This window comes from Topomyia yanbarensis, chromosome 3 (assembly GCF_030247195.1).
Source record: "Topomyia yanbarensis strain Yona2022 chromosome 3, ASM3024719v1, whole genome shotgun sequence".
Lineage (NCBI taxonomy): Eukaryota > Metazoa > Arthropoda > Insecta > Diptera > Culicidae > Topomyia > Topomyia yanbarensis.
The window spans coordinates 205,554,514-205,570,651 of NC_080672.1; the positions used below are offsets into that span (position 1 = coordinate 205,554,514).

At 38.7% G+C, this 16,138-nt stretch overlaps 1 long non-coding RNA gene and 2 pseudogenes across 1 annotated transcript; 2 read left to right on the forward strand and 1 right to left on the reverse strand.

Annotated features, from left to right (window-relative positions):
* The first annotated feature begins 242 nt into the window (after positions 1–242).
* Positions 243–1,011, forward strand: LOC131693151 (uncharacterized). Its single transcript, XR_009306162.1, has 3 exons — positions 243–358; positions 431–734; positions 826–1,011. It is a non-coding gene; the product is annotated as an uncharacterized LOC131693151 (long non-coding RNA).
* A 19-nt stretch (positions 1,012–1,030) lies between these two features.
* On the forward strand, positions 1,031–2,677 carry LOC131687589 (DEAD-box helicase Dbp80-like; annotated as a pseudogene).
* Positions 2,678–14,331: 11,654 nt separating this feature from the next.
* Positions 14,332–15,981, reverse strand: LOC131687590 (DEAD-box helicase Dbp80-like; annotated as a pseudogene).
* Positions 15,982–16,138: the final 157 nt, after the last annotated feature.

A 16,138-nucleotide genomic window follows, 5' to 3' on the forward strand; every position in this document is an offset into this window, starting at 1 on the left:
CAAAAGACCCTGACCACTACGGCAGCAGACAAAGGGTTAAGTCGCCGGTGAGCTCTAAGCTTGCATATATGATCTTTCCACGCTTTTCTAAACTTTCTCCTTTCAACACCTTGCTCTCCCTTGAGTACTATGGCTCTAAATATTGAAAAATACACTTCACCTTCCAGTCCCTTGCTAATTAAATGCCGAAAAAAACTGTCGAGTTCACTCATTTACGGATATTTTTTATTATGATTTTTTTCAGATCGAACACCAACATATGTTGTATATCATGGTAATCACCCAGCAAGAGAACGCAGTGATAATGGATCAACAGAAAACACAACATCAATATGCTCGGAAAGGACTTTCTCTTTCGGTATGTATTTACCAGTAGCATCCCTCCTCCAAACATTCCTTTGCATATCTAGATGTCCTTATCAATTCACAGAACAAACATAATGGCACGTCATGTTCAATCGGCTAACCGTTTGGAATAAGCGCTCATCATCGGTTTCATGGCAGGGAAGTGAGCAGGCAAAAGAAGGCATCGTTTTTTTCCGCAAGGTCGCTCTGGTCAAAATTTCAGCGAATTGCAAGGAATAAACCATCCGAGGGACAGTACCCGTGCTGATTCAGGACGATTTCCCATACTTTGTACCTTGCTATTGAATTTTAATACCCGATCGAAACGATGGCAAGCGCTGCCGATAACTGGGCCAAAAAGACGACGGATCAAGAAATTTCTGCACTCGGTAATTGTTTTTTTGTTATAACCTATTTTTGAAGCGATCATTGGGATGGGATTTGAATTTTTAATTTTTTTTTTCTTTTTAATACAAATAGGTTAGCGAACTGAGTACATATCACCAAGGATAAGGATTCAGAGCCGGCGGCTGGCAGTCCAGAGAAAGAGAATGCGGAAAAACCTAGTCCACCGGCAGTAGAACCAAAGCTGCACCTGATGTTTGGAGTTCGGTAGCTACGGAAATTCTGACTCTAGCAGCTCCAGAAGAAAAACAAGCTGCAAGAGAAAATTCCTCCGCGGAAGATGGAGAGGCATTCAAGTAAGTCGAAATCTGCAGAAAATTTTGATTAGGCCATAAGGAACATTGAGAGCCTCTCTTTGTTTACTTTCTCCTTCGATTATTATGACGTCACTATAACACTTTGCACTAATTTTCCAGTACATAGCCGATGGTTTTTACTAAAATATTAGGCAAAGAGTTGAGTACTAAATATTGAAACGACCGAGTAATAAACAGAAGAGAAAGACCCCAAAGAGAATCTCATTGTTGCTTACGTCCTATTATAAATTTTCTCCCGAAATATTTAGTATCAGCTAAAATTATCCATGACTAATCTTTTAGCCCGGCGGATGCAAGTTTGCTAATGAAAGATGTTCGTTAAGGTCTAGTAGAATCAAAGCTGGATCTGGAGGTGCAGCGGAAGGATTGGTTGGTTAAAACTTTCGAAGCTTTGCACATGAAGCAGGAATTACTACAGAGAGTCTATGCGATGGGTTTCAACGCCCCGTCCAAGATTCAGGAGATGGCTCTACCTACTCTGTTGACCGGTCCGCCACGGAATATAATCGCCCAGAGTCAGTCGGGAATAGAAAAAACCGCTGCCTTCGTGCTGGCAATGCTCAGTTGAGTCCATCAGTTAAAAAACTATCTGCAGGTGATTTGCCTTTCCCCCACGTATGAGCTGGCAATTCAGAAGGGGGAAGTAGCTGCCAAAATGGCAAAGTTTTGTCCGGAAATCAAACTTCCTTACGCCGTTCGCGGTGAGGAGACCATCAAAGGGGCGAAGCTGACTAATCATATCATCATCGGAACACCCGGCAAGCTAATGGACTGGGGTATAAAGTTCAGGACGTACGACCTAGTTTTCCCTTTTTGTACTGGACGAGGCGGGTGTTATGGTGGGTGTTCTTCTTGGCCACGTACGAGCGCGAGGTGATGGAGTTTGCCGAGTACATCGTACCCAATCCGATAGTCATTCGGCAGGCGCAGGAGCAAAAATCACTCGATAACATCAAACAGTACTACGTCAAGTTCCGCAACCAGGACGAGAAATTGTGTGATTACCGTCGGACAAGCGATCATTTGCTGTCATATGATGTATAGGACAGTTGTAAACTCCAAGTAAACTTATTATCAGAACTGTTAATCGATCGAAACAGGTACGCAAAACGGCCGGTTGGTTGACCGGCAGGCTGTCCCAGGATGGTCACTCGGTAGCGGTACTGTCCGGTGATCTGACGGTGGAGCAACGGTTGGACGCTCTGGATCGATTCCGAACCGGACTAGAGAAGGTACAGATTATAACGAACGTTTTGTCCAGGGGTAAGTTCCACCACTTGATTCTGGCTACAGCACCAGGTTACGGAGAGATTCTTTCGTCTTAGGTATCGACGCCGAACAGGTGACCATTGTCGTCAACTTCGACCTGCCGATGGATCAGCAGGGACGAGCCGATTGCGAAACGTATCTACATCGAATTAGACGCACCGGTAGATTCGGTAAGTGTGACTCATTCTCGTGATCCTATAGATTGTATTTCTTCCCACTTCTTTAACAGAACGGAATCACCATCAACCTAGTGGGCAGTGATCGAAGCATGATGATTTGCAGATCAATCAAAAAGCACTTCCGGAAAAAAGATTCAGTTGCTAGACGCGGAGAATTCGGACGAAATTGAAAAGATCGCACCGTATGTTTTCGACCAGCTACTGGTGAAAGGCGTAGGAGCTTTTTTGGGTCATTCTTGTTTTGATTCTGAATTTATAATTTTATTTTTTTTAATTTTTTTTTCTTTCTTGACCTGACATAAGGTATACAAATGTAACCAACAGGGTATCGTAAGCTAATAAATTTACAGTTACAATTTAGCTCTACCCAGTTCTATCCAAACATTTGAAAAGGGCCTAACTGCAAAATGTAACAAATTGAAATTTCATGTTTTCCATTAACAAATATCTACCCGAGCACGTACATAACGCAACATTTGATTATGAAGAATTTTGATAGCGATTTTACAACAATTTATAAAAGGGCCTAATTGATTTTTATGACCGAACTGATTATGAAAGGACCTAACTTATTGAAAAGTGCCTAACTAGCAATACACTCGTTTTAAATGGATTATAACGTATTGTATTATAACTGATTGTAAAAGGCTTTTAACATCTTTTCCATAATTTACATACAGGGCCAATCTGATTTTATGATGTTCAGTGGGGTCAATCTGACCATCAATTTAGAATTCAGTTAATGGTTATAACTATCAGTTAAATGGACTTTTAAGAACCCGACTTTGTTTTTTTATTTTATTTTGGCGTTGAACGGCCAGTAGAGAAAGCGGTGGAAAAATTATCCGAAAGACTAACCTTGAAGCAGAAGATGAAAAATATTTTGCTCATTATCATGTGAATCAAAATTCCAAGAAGACAAAACATAGCTATAAAAACACAAAAAGATATCTTAACTGATATATGCTTTGAAGCGATTCAAGGCGAAAGTGACTGGGTTTGAATTTAGTATATTTTTACATTTATTTATTCCTTCATTATTTACTTATATGTTCATTTATTTCTGGGGAAAATTTTCATTAGGTCGTATCGTAAGTAACAATGTTATTTTTTTGGTTTACTTTTTACTCTGTAATAAACCAAGCCGTTTAAACATTCGCCCCTTCGTTCTTTGCATAATGTGCTAGACGAAACCATCGTCCTTCGATATGTGCTGAAACATATGTGAAATGTTTATGTTAATGCCTATAAACCGAGAAATTATTCATTAATTTATTTACCAATTTAATTACTTATTGGTTTATTTATTTCTCTATTTATTTATTATTCATTTATATTTTATCAGTGTAGATGTCTCACAATCCTTTCTGATTATTTAGGCTAAATTTTCCTTAAGCGGGTCTGACAGTGCAAAATTTAAAAAAAAATCAGATTTTTATTTTTGGATATTTTGGATAATATTTATTATTGAATATTTAACATTTAACATTTGATATTTAATATATAAAATATAAAATTCAATGTTTAATATACATATTCAATGCGTGATATTTAGTATTTAATGATCAATGTTTTATATTTGATATACAATACTCAATGATGATGAATGCTCTACTAGACTCGTCACACAAACGTCACATAAATGCGCGCATCACATAGCATCGCTTGAGAACTTCGCGATAATACAAACCCGGTCGCAAACGTGATCGTTCACACATACCGGTACCCACCGTCTAGCATACAAAAAAGCAGCCTGGTGATTAAGTAAACGTGCTATAGCACATACGGTATTCTTGAAGTACAGCAGTTGTTGATCCGATTGGTTGACGATTCGTTTGACCTTCGGTTTTGTTAAGTGACTAATTTAGTTATATAATATAATCCAGTAATTTGGAATCACGATTCAGACCATGGAACACTTTCCCGGGATTCCTTAAACCTTCTCTAGTGTTTCATGCAATAAGAATTACCACGAATTACTTATGGCAATAAATTTGAATTATGATTCTCACAATTGTTATACCAAAAATAGGTTTGTATCCGTACTGATTATTGGTAGCATTCCCTGAGACTTCCAGAACCTTTAGTAGTAGCCATTGTTATCATAATCGATTTTTAACGTCAGCCAAAGTTTAAAGCCTAGAGTTTGGTTCGACCTGAAACCGATTGAGTCGGAGTCGGTTGTTATATTTGCGCTGGAATCCATTCCGGATTCAGAAACGTGTTTCGAAAGGTAGTTTCCCCGAGACTTGTGAAAGCGGTAAAGGCGGCCAAGGCAATCAGATTTGCTTCTTAATGGTCAAACGCCGATTTAGACTTTTGATTACAATAGATTTGGTTTGAGCGAATTTCGATCATTTCCCTGGGTCTTCTAGAACCGGTAGAAGCAGCCAATTTAGATAAAAAATGGCCAGCCAATGATTTAAATTTCCGATTGCAGGAATTGTGCTGTCTAAATTGGTCAGACAACTTCCCCGAGTCATCCGGAACCGTCACAAATAAGCATTATAATTAATCATGCTCGAAATATGAGTACGTCACTTCCCTGAGAGCTTCATGAATGGCAAATAGGTTTACAATTGTTACCGATTACATACACATCCGTGATGAATTAATAAAATACATAATTTAAAACATTCATATGATAGCAGAAATATAAAAAAAGAAATAAACAACAGCTGATGTCGTTTTTCAGTTATCAAAAGCGACATCTAACAGCAAACACACAGACTAGTTTTCGCGAGCAAATGTCAAAATTCCGCACGGAAGAAGGAGAAATATTTCGCGAACTCATTTCGCAAGAGGTGCATACTAAGCTTTAGTTGTAAATTTTTGTTCATTTTCGCGTTTGTGAACGGTTTTATTCGTACAGATAGGTTAGATAATTTTTGTTTTATGTTTGTGAATTAGTAACATAGGGCTTAGGTAGGCTACCGCTCTCCTCTTGCAAAAATTCGTGTGTACTGGTTATGCTGCTCATCGTTGACAGCTGTGCGGCAAGGCGGTTGGCGGTTTGTGATAGTCGAGTGCGGAAGGCGGCCATCGTGTTAGAGTGGACAGAAAGTGACGGACCACGGCTTCAAACAGACGTCGAGATAAGTGTTCTCTTTTTTCGGGACAGTTCCCCGCCACTAGAAGAAAGAATTCAGTGCGCGCGTGCGACGGCGATATAAAACCGTCGAATAGTGCCGGCCCGTGGTTCGGGCACTAGTGAAGTGAGTGGTGTTGGTTCGCCGAAGTGGGACAGCTAACCATAAAGGAGCATTCTCGCGTCCCCGGCTAAAATCCAAGGAACCGTACACCGACCGTTCTCGCTATAGAGGATAAGTCGAACGAGCCAAGCTCTCCTCTATAGCTAATAGCCAAGGAGAACGAAGCAGGGTGGACAAAGGTTCCCCCTGGGAAGTGCACTGCGGTGACTTCCGGGATCACTTGCGGCGAGCAAGTTGATCCGGCGATAGTTCGCCAACGTCGCTAGGGAGGTTCCAACAAAGGAGCCAAGCTCACCTCCCTAGCTAACTGCCAAGGACCGCTGTCGGAGCAGCCAACGACAATCCGGGAGAACTCGGCCGTTGTAGTCCCGGCCGGTCGGACAAAACCGTCGCCTTCCCGTCGTCAACAGCAGCGGACTGCAAGGAACGATTAGCAGAGGAGAGTTTCGGAAGAATAAACGGTAAAGTTAGAATTTCATTTGTTTGTTTACCTTTTTTTGTTGTGAAACGAAATCCGAAATTCTGTAGAAGCACCTAGGCCGCCCTGAGAAGAAGGGTACGCCGGGCAAATAAGAACCCGAGTAGTGGGCAAACCCCTACTTACACACCAAAACGAATGATGAAAATATTTTCATTTATCGAACAAAAGGATGGCCTTCCATCTGAATTGTGAAGTCAATAAATAGGAACGCCTTGATACGAAACGTGCTCATTCGGTGTGAGCTGCGAAAGGGGAAAGATCGTATGTATGTACGCAGTAAAAACAATCGTCGGCAAGGTTTGAATTGTTTCAAAAGATTCTTGTCTTGTATCAATATAGTTATCTACAAACCGTCCTTATTAGGACGAAAGCAAAATGGAAAAAGAATTTAATTAGAAAGTTTCTTTTATTAACTAGTATTAAGTTTGCGCTTGTCAATTCTGTACTTTTACCAGTGAATCATAAGAAAATGTTTTTCTAATCTACAAACCCGAAGGTTTTTGCAAATCCTGCCAAGAAAATCAGTGAATGTGGCAACTCTGCCACTAAGCGAAAGCTACACCAAAACGAATGATGAATATATTTTCATTTATCGAACAAAAGGAGGGCCTTCCATCTGCATTGTGAAGTCAATAAATAGGAACGCCTTGATACGAAACGTGCTCATTCGGTGTGAGCTGCGAAAGGGGAAAGATCGTATGTATGTACGCAGTAAAAACGATCGTCGGCAAGGTTTGAATTGTTTCAAAAGATTCTTGTCTTGTATCAACATAGTTATCTACAAACTGTCCTTATTAGGACGAATGCAAAATGGAAAAATATTTTAATTAGAAAGTTTCTTTTATTAACTAGTATTAAGTTTGCGCTTGTTAATTCTGTACTTTTACCAGTGAATCATAAGAAAATGTTTTTTTTAATCTGCAAACTCGAAGGTTGCAGTAAAAACAATCATCGGCAAGGTTTGAATTGTTTCAAAAGATTCTCGTCTTGTATCAACATAGTCATCTACAAACCGTCCTTATTAGGACGAATGCAAAATGGAAAAGATTGGTTGGTAATGTATATGACATAACAGGGGTGTCGTGACCACATTTCGAAGTTATTTCATATCTTGCAAAGCATAAATTGACATAATTTCAATGATTGTTACTATATGAATGAAATGACAGATTTTCAGGTCAACACGTCAATAACTTTGCAATTTATAGAACAATTTTATATTTCTAGTTATCATACAATAACTGTCATCTCTTCCAAACAACTTAACCCTCTGCTGCCAACCCCGTGGTTTTACGGGGTTAAGGAGAATCATTGTAAAATGTCCAATACACGATTTTATGTTGTTACCACCACTAAAACCGCTTCAAAACACTACCACCTGTCATACAAGTACATTATCTGCTTGTTGAAATCATTATATGAAATGATATTTGCGTTTAAATTGAAATTTTGAAAGAAATGAGAAATGGAGTATGTAATGCCCGGAACATGACCGGGGTATTGATGTAGAACAATTCATTTGTGTGAAAGTTTTCTGTACAACCTTAAAAGATCTTGACTAAAACGTGCATTCCTTAACTTTTATCGACATAAATTTACCGCAAACTACTAACTCTTATTGAGTATTGACAGATGCTTATTGACCTGTATTCAATGCGGAGAACTCGGTAATAAAATTGTTTTACTGAATAGATTAACGAACGGGATCCCCAGGAAAATTTCGCTGAGCCCGGTGAATCGAACTTAATGCGTAAAATTTAGCAATTCGAAAGAGATACAAGCAGAATTTTAAGAATATGATAATCGCGGTTATGTCCCGGACGCTCCTAGTTTTTCGGTAAGCGTGATTCATTTCTGTACGCTAGAAAAAAGATTCCGATGGTTGTTTCGAGAGATTTTAACATTGATATTTCAAAGCAAGAAAATATGAAATTTGTTCATTTCATGAATGAATGTCTCAACGAGAATAGAATCCAGCGCATCTTCTATCAACGCAGACGCCAACAACAAAGGTTCTTTTCAAACCACCATAATTATTATAAAGAATAACTGGAAACATTCCCACATATTTCATTGATTATCATTCGATTTCAATTACAAGTCAAACGAGTAGTCACGACATACCGGTTATGTCCTAGACATTACCCACCCATCTTTTTTTGACGTAGGACTTACGTCTGTCTTTACTATACTGGGTGTCATTTCAAAATTTTCAAAACGGATGCGTTACGTACACTTTGAACCTTAATAACTTTTCTCCTACTAAAGGAATTACTATTATTGTTGCATAAATCGAAAGGAAAACGTTCAACGCTTGCTATTGATACCTTGTTTGCTATGTAAAACTTGTTTAAAAAGTTCAAAAATTACTTTTAATGCGAATCAACATTAATGCTAGAACCTATAAATATGGGTGTCACAGTTTTTCTTAAAGCCAGACGTGTCTAAGCCACAGAGCAGAACGCACGTATGTGTGCTGCTCAACGAGAAGCTGCATTTGGACTACCAACCAAATCATAGCTACTGCCTTATCGCTGCCAACCAAGAACTGTCGTCGCCCTGCGTGAAATTCATCGCTCTCAGAAGTGGACAGAGTTACTAATTCGCAAGCTGCTCTTCTTCGTTTATGCAAATGGAACTGTGGTACATCGATGTTTTCAAATGTGTGTAGTGCGAGATACATGCGTTGAACATCTAAATTTTTTGAAATGGTTCAAAATTTCGAGTGGGTAATTACCCACTCGGTTATTTTCGAGTGGGTAGTACTACCCATACTACCCACGCTTTCCGCCGGCCCTGGTACGGAACAAACATATTTTTGCGCGATTCGTTGGGAAATAATCAAAACAATTGTGTAGTAGATTCCGTAGATTTTACCGTAAATTTTGATAGATTTTGTAAAAGCATTGATTAGCCTGCTTTGATTGGTGGTTTTTGCAAATCTTTCAAGAACATTAGTGAATGTGGCAACCCTGCTACTAAGCGAAAGCCACACCAAAAAGAATGATGAAAATATTTCCATTTGTCGCACAAAAGGACGGACTTCCATCTGCACTAAGAAGTTTATAAAAGAGATCGCATTGCGATATACAATGCTCATTCGATGTGAGCTGCGAAAGGGGAATGTTCGTGTATGTACGCAGTAGAAGCGAATTCGGGCAAGGTTCAAATCGTTAGAAGGGATTCTCGTCTGGTATCACCAAAAATAGTTATCTGCAAACCGTTCTTATTAGGATGAAAACATAATGGAGAAAGAATTGAATTATAAAGTTCCATTTAATAACTTGGATTGAGTTTGCGCCTGTCAATTCTTCTTTACATGATTCATATAAGCAAATGTGTATCAAATTGATCTGCAAACCCGAAGGTTTTTGCAAGTCCTAGAAAATCAGTGAATGTGGCAATCTCATTCGACTTGATATTTCCAGTAAACATTCATTCAAAAAGTGCATTGGTTCAAATTATCCATGAATGTCATATGATATACCCAAGTTTAGTCCTACGTTAACACCGCGGTTATGTCCCGGACATTACCCACTCCTAGTTTTTTTAGCAGAATTTTCACTCAAATATTCTAGTTCTTTGCACACATACCAAAGATACGTTGAACGATTTCCCATATTTGCAATTAAAATTCAAGGGCAGTTCATAAGCCGCGTAGAACAACCTTTAACATTCTGCTCTTATTGCACTATATTATTAGTCTAACTAATGCTATCGTTGTAATGCAGTACAAGTGTAGATTTTCAAAAATTTTATATTAGAATTAGAACGAAATATTTTTTGTATCGCTACGTCGCTCGAGAATAGCCAAAAAAGCGTAAAATATTTGGCTTTTACTGACCCAAGCATGACTAAAATGCGACTTACACCTAAACTACCCATGATCGCATATTTGTCCTGTTTTCTATGGGATTTCCTATCTTTATGGGACTGATTTGCGATCATGGGCAGTAAAGTGCAGAACTATTAAACTATTACGTACTTACTTCGTTGGCATTACTAGAGCATTCGAAATTGATAATTTTGAGAAGAAAATGGAATATGTTGAGGATAATTAGTATTGTCTGATATAATATTACTAAATATCCATAAAAACTTATTTCATCATGAATAAAATCCTATATTTCTGTTTGTCAGGAAATTTGAATCACCTAATTGGACTAAGAATAAAAATCATGGAAGTGTACTCGATTCGAAGTGTATGCATGAATACATACAGGTGAATTGATTAATATATGTATAGAATACGAAGTTTACGTTAATTTTTGGGATAAACGTAGATCATATTTCTTTTTCGGATCGAAATGAAAACAAAAGCACATCCTCACGTCACGAAATCAACTATAGGTTCAAAGTTTACACAAGAAGATTTTTATTCGGTGAGGTCATAAATATCCTCTGATACATAAACTTAATATTATAAGTTTTACAAATTATAAAATCACGGTAAACAGATAAACGTTCCTTGGAACAATTTAGTATGTACTGCAAAAACGGTGGATTTGCCATTTTGAATTTCTTTGCTATACTCGTACCCGAACATGTTAGGTTTTAATTTTAATTCTCTCTCTTATTATTCCATCGCGTGGAAATTCGAGAGAAAACCAACTAATTTATTTAAATGATGGCAAAGAAGAAAAATGCCGTCAAAAGATTCTAGAACTAATTATTGAGGGGTTACGCCACTATAGAGCACGAAAAATAGGCATATTTCTGGAATTTATCTTGGCGCAATAATGAGATGAATCGAGATCTTGTTTAACTTTCTGGCAGTGCACGCTGCTCTGAAAATCTAGCGAAATTGTCTCAAAGCATCAGCGGCTGCTCGTTCAGTGGGCCATAAGCGCGACATCCGGAGGGTTAATGAGATATATAACATAAGTAATGAATTGCAAAAAAAATGATTTATTTGAGTAATTTCATCACAAGATGGCGGCTGTGCAGCACTTTCCCGTCGGGGAGTTTTTTTTGGAAGGGGTCCACGGCCGGAACTCTATGTCCCGTAATTTTTGACCCAGAGCCAAAAACCAAAGCTTTTTAAACTTCTTAGAGCGACAGCAAGCGGCGTACGTAAGATTTTTTCTATGTCTTGATTTTTCGCGAAATGGCACATTTTTTAGTCGAAAAACGCTGAAAATGTGTTAAAAATCGACACAAAATTGCTTATTAAAAATTATGCAATGAAAAAATTAAATCCCACGTACATCGCTGGAGAAATTAATCTTGAACATGCTGTAAAAATTTTAGGCTGATAAAAATTCATTTGTTCGAGTTACATTTCCGGCCAGATCAAACAAATTTATTTCGAGAAAAACACGGTTAACGTTTTCAGTATACTCGGGGTATACATAAGAGGCGTAGCGAAAAATTTGAATATTTATTTATTGTTTTCGCGATTCATTTTTCGGAATATCATTTTCAGCATCCTAAAGCACCAGTAAACAAAATTCAACCAATAAATAAAAATTAAATGTTTTAAAAAATCTACAGTGCTGTAACCCCTTGAAAGCACTGTACCGGTCAAATAGAAGCGCTTCTAAATTAGCATGTCATTATTTTTAATAACGCGCTACAGAAAAAAAACAAGTAACAATTTGAATTCTCGTGAAATTTATCTTGTTTTATGTGGACTTTATCTCGGAAAAGTTGGACATCGGATAAGCCTCTTCTTGCGTGAGTGAGAGAGAATTACAATGCATGCGTATGATAATAATCGAAAACGTGTGTAATACCAGGACATCACTTGTAATAGAGCACTTTACTTTTTGGCGTCGCCAAATTCGCAATCAGAATAAGTTAAATTATCATTGAGTTATTCAGTCGAACAAAAAATAGGCCGGTCCTAATGTGGATGTACAAATCCCGTCTTACATCTGTTATACGATTAATCTGATACTACAGATCATTATAAAACTTTGTTTATACCAGCCGATACATTGATACGTAAAATGTTTTCCTTGTTTGCCCCTAGGCTGGAATAGTTCAGGTTTCCCACGGTAGTGTAACAACACTCTATAAACTCGTAAGCTTTAAGCTTAGTATGCACCTCTTGCGAAATGAGGTCGCGAAATATTTTTCCTTCTTCCGTGCGGAATTTTGACATTTGCTCGCGAAAACTAGTCTGTGTGTTTGCTGTTAGATGTCGCTTTTGATAACTGGAAAACGACATCAGCTGTTGTTTGTTTATTTCTTTTTTATATTTCTGTTGTCATTTAAATGTTTTAAATGATGTATTTTATTAATTCATCACGGATGTGTATGAAATCGGTAACAATTGTAAACCTATTTGCTATTCATGAAGCTCTCAGGGAAGTGACGTACTCAGCGTGAATCATATTTCGAGCATGATTAATCATAATGCTTATTTGTGACGGTTCCGGATGTCTCGGGGAAGTTCAGTCTGACCAATTTAGACAGCACAATTCCTGCAATCGGAAATTTAAATCATTGGCTGGCCATTTTCTATCTAAATTGGCTGCTTCTACCGGTTCCAGAAGACCCAGGGAAATGATCGAAATTCGCTCAAACCAAATCTATTGTAATTGTCCGAATCGTAACTCTTAATCGGCGTTTGACCATTAAGAAGCAAATCTGATTGCCTTGGCCGCCTTTACCGCTTTCACAAGTCTCGGGGAAACTACCTTTCGAAACACGCTTCGGAATCCGGAAATATAACGCAAATATAACAACCGACTCCGACTCAATCGGTTTCAGGTCGAACCAAACCCTAGGCTTTAAACTTTGGCTGACGTTAAAAATCGATTATGATAACAATGGCTACTACTAAATGTTCTGGAAGTCTCAGGGAATGCTACCAATAATCAGTACGGATACAAACCTATTTTTGGTATAACAATTGTGAGAATCGTAGTTCAAATTTATTGCCATAAGTAATTCGTGGTAATTCTTATTGCATGAAACACTAGAGAGGTTTAAGGAATTGCGCATATTGCTACTACTTGCATTACTGCCACAAGAAGCATAATTGTCCCATGTGTATAGGGATTCCCATAGCACATGGGACAGTTTTGCTTCTAGCGGCAGAATACCTCACACAAAAAATGATGTTCAAGTCTGATATTACACCGAAAGTTAGACGAATTAACTGAATTCTAATTTGATGGTCAGATTGACCCTGTATGTAAATTATGAAAAAGATGTTATAAGCCTTTTACAATCAGCCATAATACAATAATACGTTATAATCCATTTAAAACGAGTGTATTGCTAGTTAGGCACTTTTCAATCAGTTAGGTCCTTTCATAATCAGTTCGGTCATAAAAATCAATTAGGCCCTTTTATTAATTGTTGTAAAATCGCTATCAAAATTCTTCATGATCAAATGTTGCGTTATGTACGTGCTCGGGTAGATATTTGTTAATGGAAAACATGAAATTTCAATTTGTTACATTTTGCAGTTAGGCCCTTTTCAAATGTTTGGATAGAACTGGGTAGAGATAAATTGTAATTTTAATTGTAAATTTATTACCCTGTTGGTTACATATGTCAGGTCAAGGAAGAAAAAAAAATTAATAAAATTATAAATTCAGAATCATAACAAGTATGACCCAAAAAAGCTCCTATGCCTTTCACCAGTAGCTGGTCGAAAACACTTTACGGTGCGATCTTATCAATTTCGTCCGAGTTCTCCGCGTCTAGCAACTGAATCTTTTTCCGGAAGTGTTTTTCGATTGATCTGCAAATCATCATGCTTCGATCACTGCCCACTAGGTTGATGGTGATTCCGTTCTGTTAAAGAAGTGGGAAGAAATACAATCTATAGGATCACAAGAATGAGTCACACTTACCGAATCTACCGGTGCGTCTAATTCGATGTAGATACGTTTCGCAATCGGCTCGTCCCTGCTAATCTATCGGCAGGTCGAAGTTGATGACAATGGTCACCTGTTCAACATCGATACCTAAGGCGGAAGAATCTCTCCGTAACTTGGTGCTGCAGCCAGAATCAAGTGGTGGACTTACCCCTAGACAAAACGTTCGTTGCAATCAATACCTTCTCTAGTCCGGCTCAGGATCGATCCAGAACGGCTAACCGTTGCTCCGCCGTTAGATCACCGGACAGTACCGCTACTGAGTGATTATCCTGGTCCAACCGTGCCTGTTTCGATCGATTAACAATGCCGAAAATAAGTTTACTTGGAGTTTACAACTGTCCTATACATCATATGACAGAAAATGATCGCTTGTCCGACGGTAATCACACCGTACATGTTTGAAATTGCTTGATATTTCTCGTCCTGGTTGCGGCATTTGACGTAGTAGTGTTTGGTGTTATCGAGTGATTCTTGCTCCCGCACCAGAAGAATCATGATCGGATTGGTTACGATGTACTGGGCGAATCCCATCACCTCCCGCTCGTACGTGGCTAAAAAGAACAGCGATCATAACGCCCGTCTCGTCCGGTACAAAAATTGCAATCTTCTTAAGGTCGAACGCCCGGCTGTTCCGATGATGATATGATTAGTCAGCTTCGCCCCTTTGACGATCTTCTCACCGCGAACGGTTTAACCAAGTTCGATTTCCGCACAAAACTTTGCCGTTTTGCAGCTACTTTCCCCTTCTGAATTGCCAGTTCATACGTGGGGAAAGGCAAATCACCTGCGGATAGTTTTTCAACGGATCGACTCGATTGAGCATTGCCAGCACGAAGGCAGTGGTTTTTCTTGTTCCCGACCAACTCTGGGCGATTATGTTCTGTGGCGGATCGGCCAACAGAGTAGGTTGAGCCGTCTTCTGAATCTTGGAAGGAGCGTTGAAACCCATAGCATAGACTCCCTGAAGCAGTTCCGAATTCCTGTGCAAAGCTTCGAAAGTTTTAACCAAGTATAGCGGCGAAGAAGGATCCTTCACCCCCAGATCCAGCTTTGATTCTACTAGACCTTTGCGAATAAGTTTAATTAGCAAACTTGCATCCGCCGGGCTAAAAGATGAATCATGGATAATTTTAAAGCTGATATTAAATATTTCTGGAGAAAAATTTGAATAGGACGTAAGTAACAATGAGATTCTTTTTGGTGTGTTTCTCTTCTGTTAATTACTCGGTCGTTTCAATATTTAGTACTCAACTCTTTGCCTAATATTCTAGTAAAAACTATCGGCTTTCGATATGTACTGGAAAATTAGTGTAAAGTGTTATAAAGACGTAATAATCGAAACAGAAAGTAAACAGAGAGAGGCTCTCAATGTTACTTATGTCCTAATCAAAATTTTCTCCAGATTTCGACTTACTTGAATGCCTCTGCGTGGAGGAAGCTGTTTCTCCATTTTCGCTAGCAGCTTTTTTTTTTTCTTCAGGAGCTGCTAAAGTCTTAATTTCTGTAGCTACCGAAAACAAAACTGCAGGTGCAGCCGTTTCTACGGGAGTAATTTGATCGCTGGTTCTACTGGCGGTGAACTAGAAGGTTTTTCCGCATTCTCTTTCTTTGGGCTGTCAGCCGCCGGCTCTGGTTCCTTATCCTTAGAGATACTCAGATCGATAACCTATTTGTATTGAAAAGAAAAATTCAAAACCTATGGAAAAATTATCGCTCCAAAAATAGGTTAGTGGGTTATGACAAAAAAAAACACTTACCGAGTGCAGAAATTTCCGCCTTTTTGACCCAGTTATCGGCAGCACTTGCCATCGTTTCGACCGGGTATTAAAATTCAAAAGCTACAATATATGGAAAAAGGTCCTGAATCAGCACGGATACTGTCACTCCGGTGGTTTGTTCCTTGCAATTAGCTGAACTTTTGCCCAGAGCGACCATTCGGAAAAAACGCCTTCTTTTGTCTGCTCACTTCGCTGCCATGAAACCGATGATGAGCCTTTTTTGCCAAACGAGTCACACGGTTGGCCCGATTGAATATGTCGCACGTGTAGAGTATGCTTCCATTATGTTTGTTCTGTAAATTGACAAGGACATC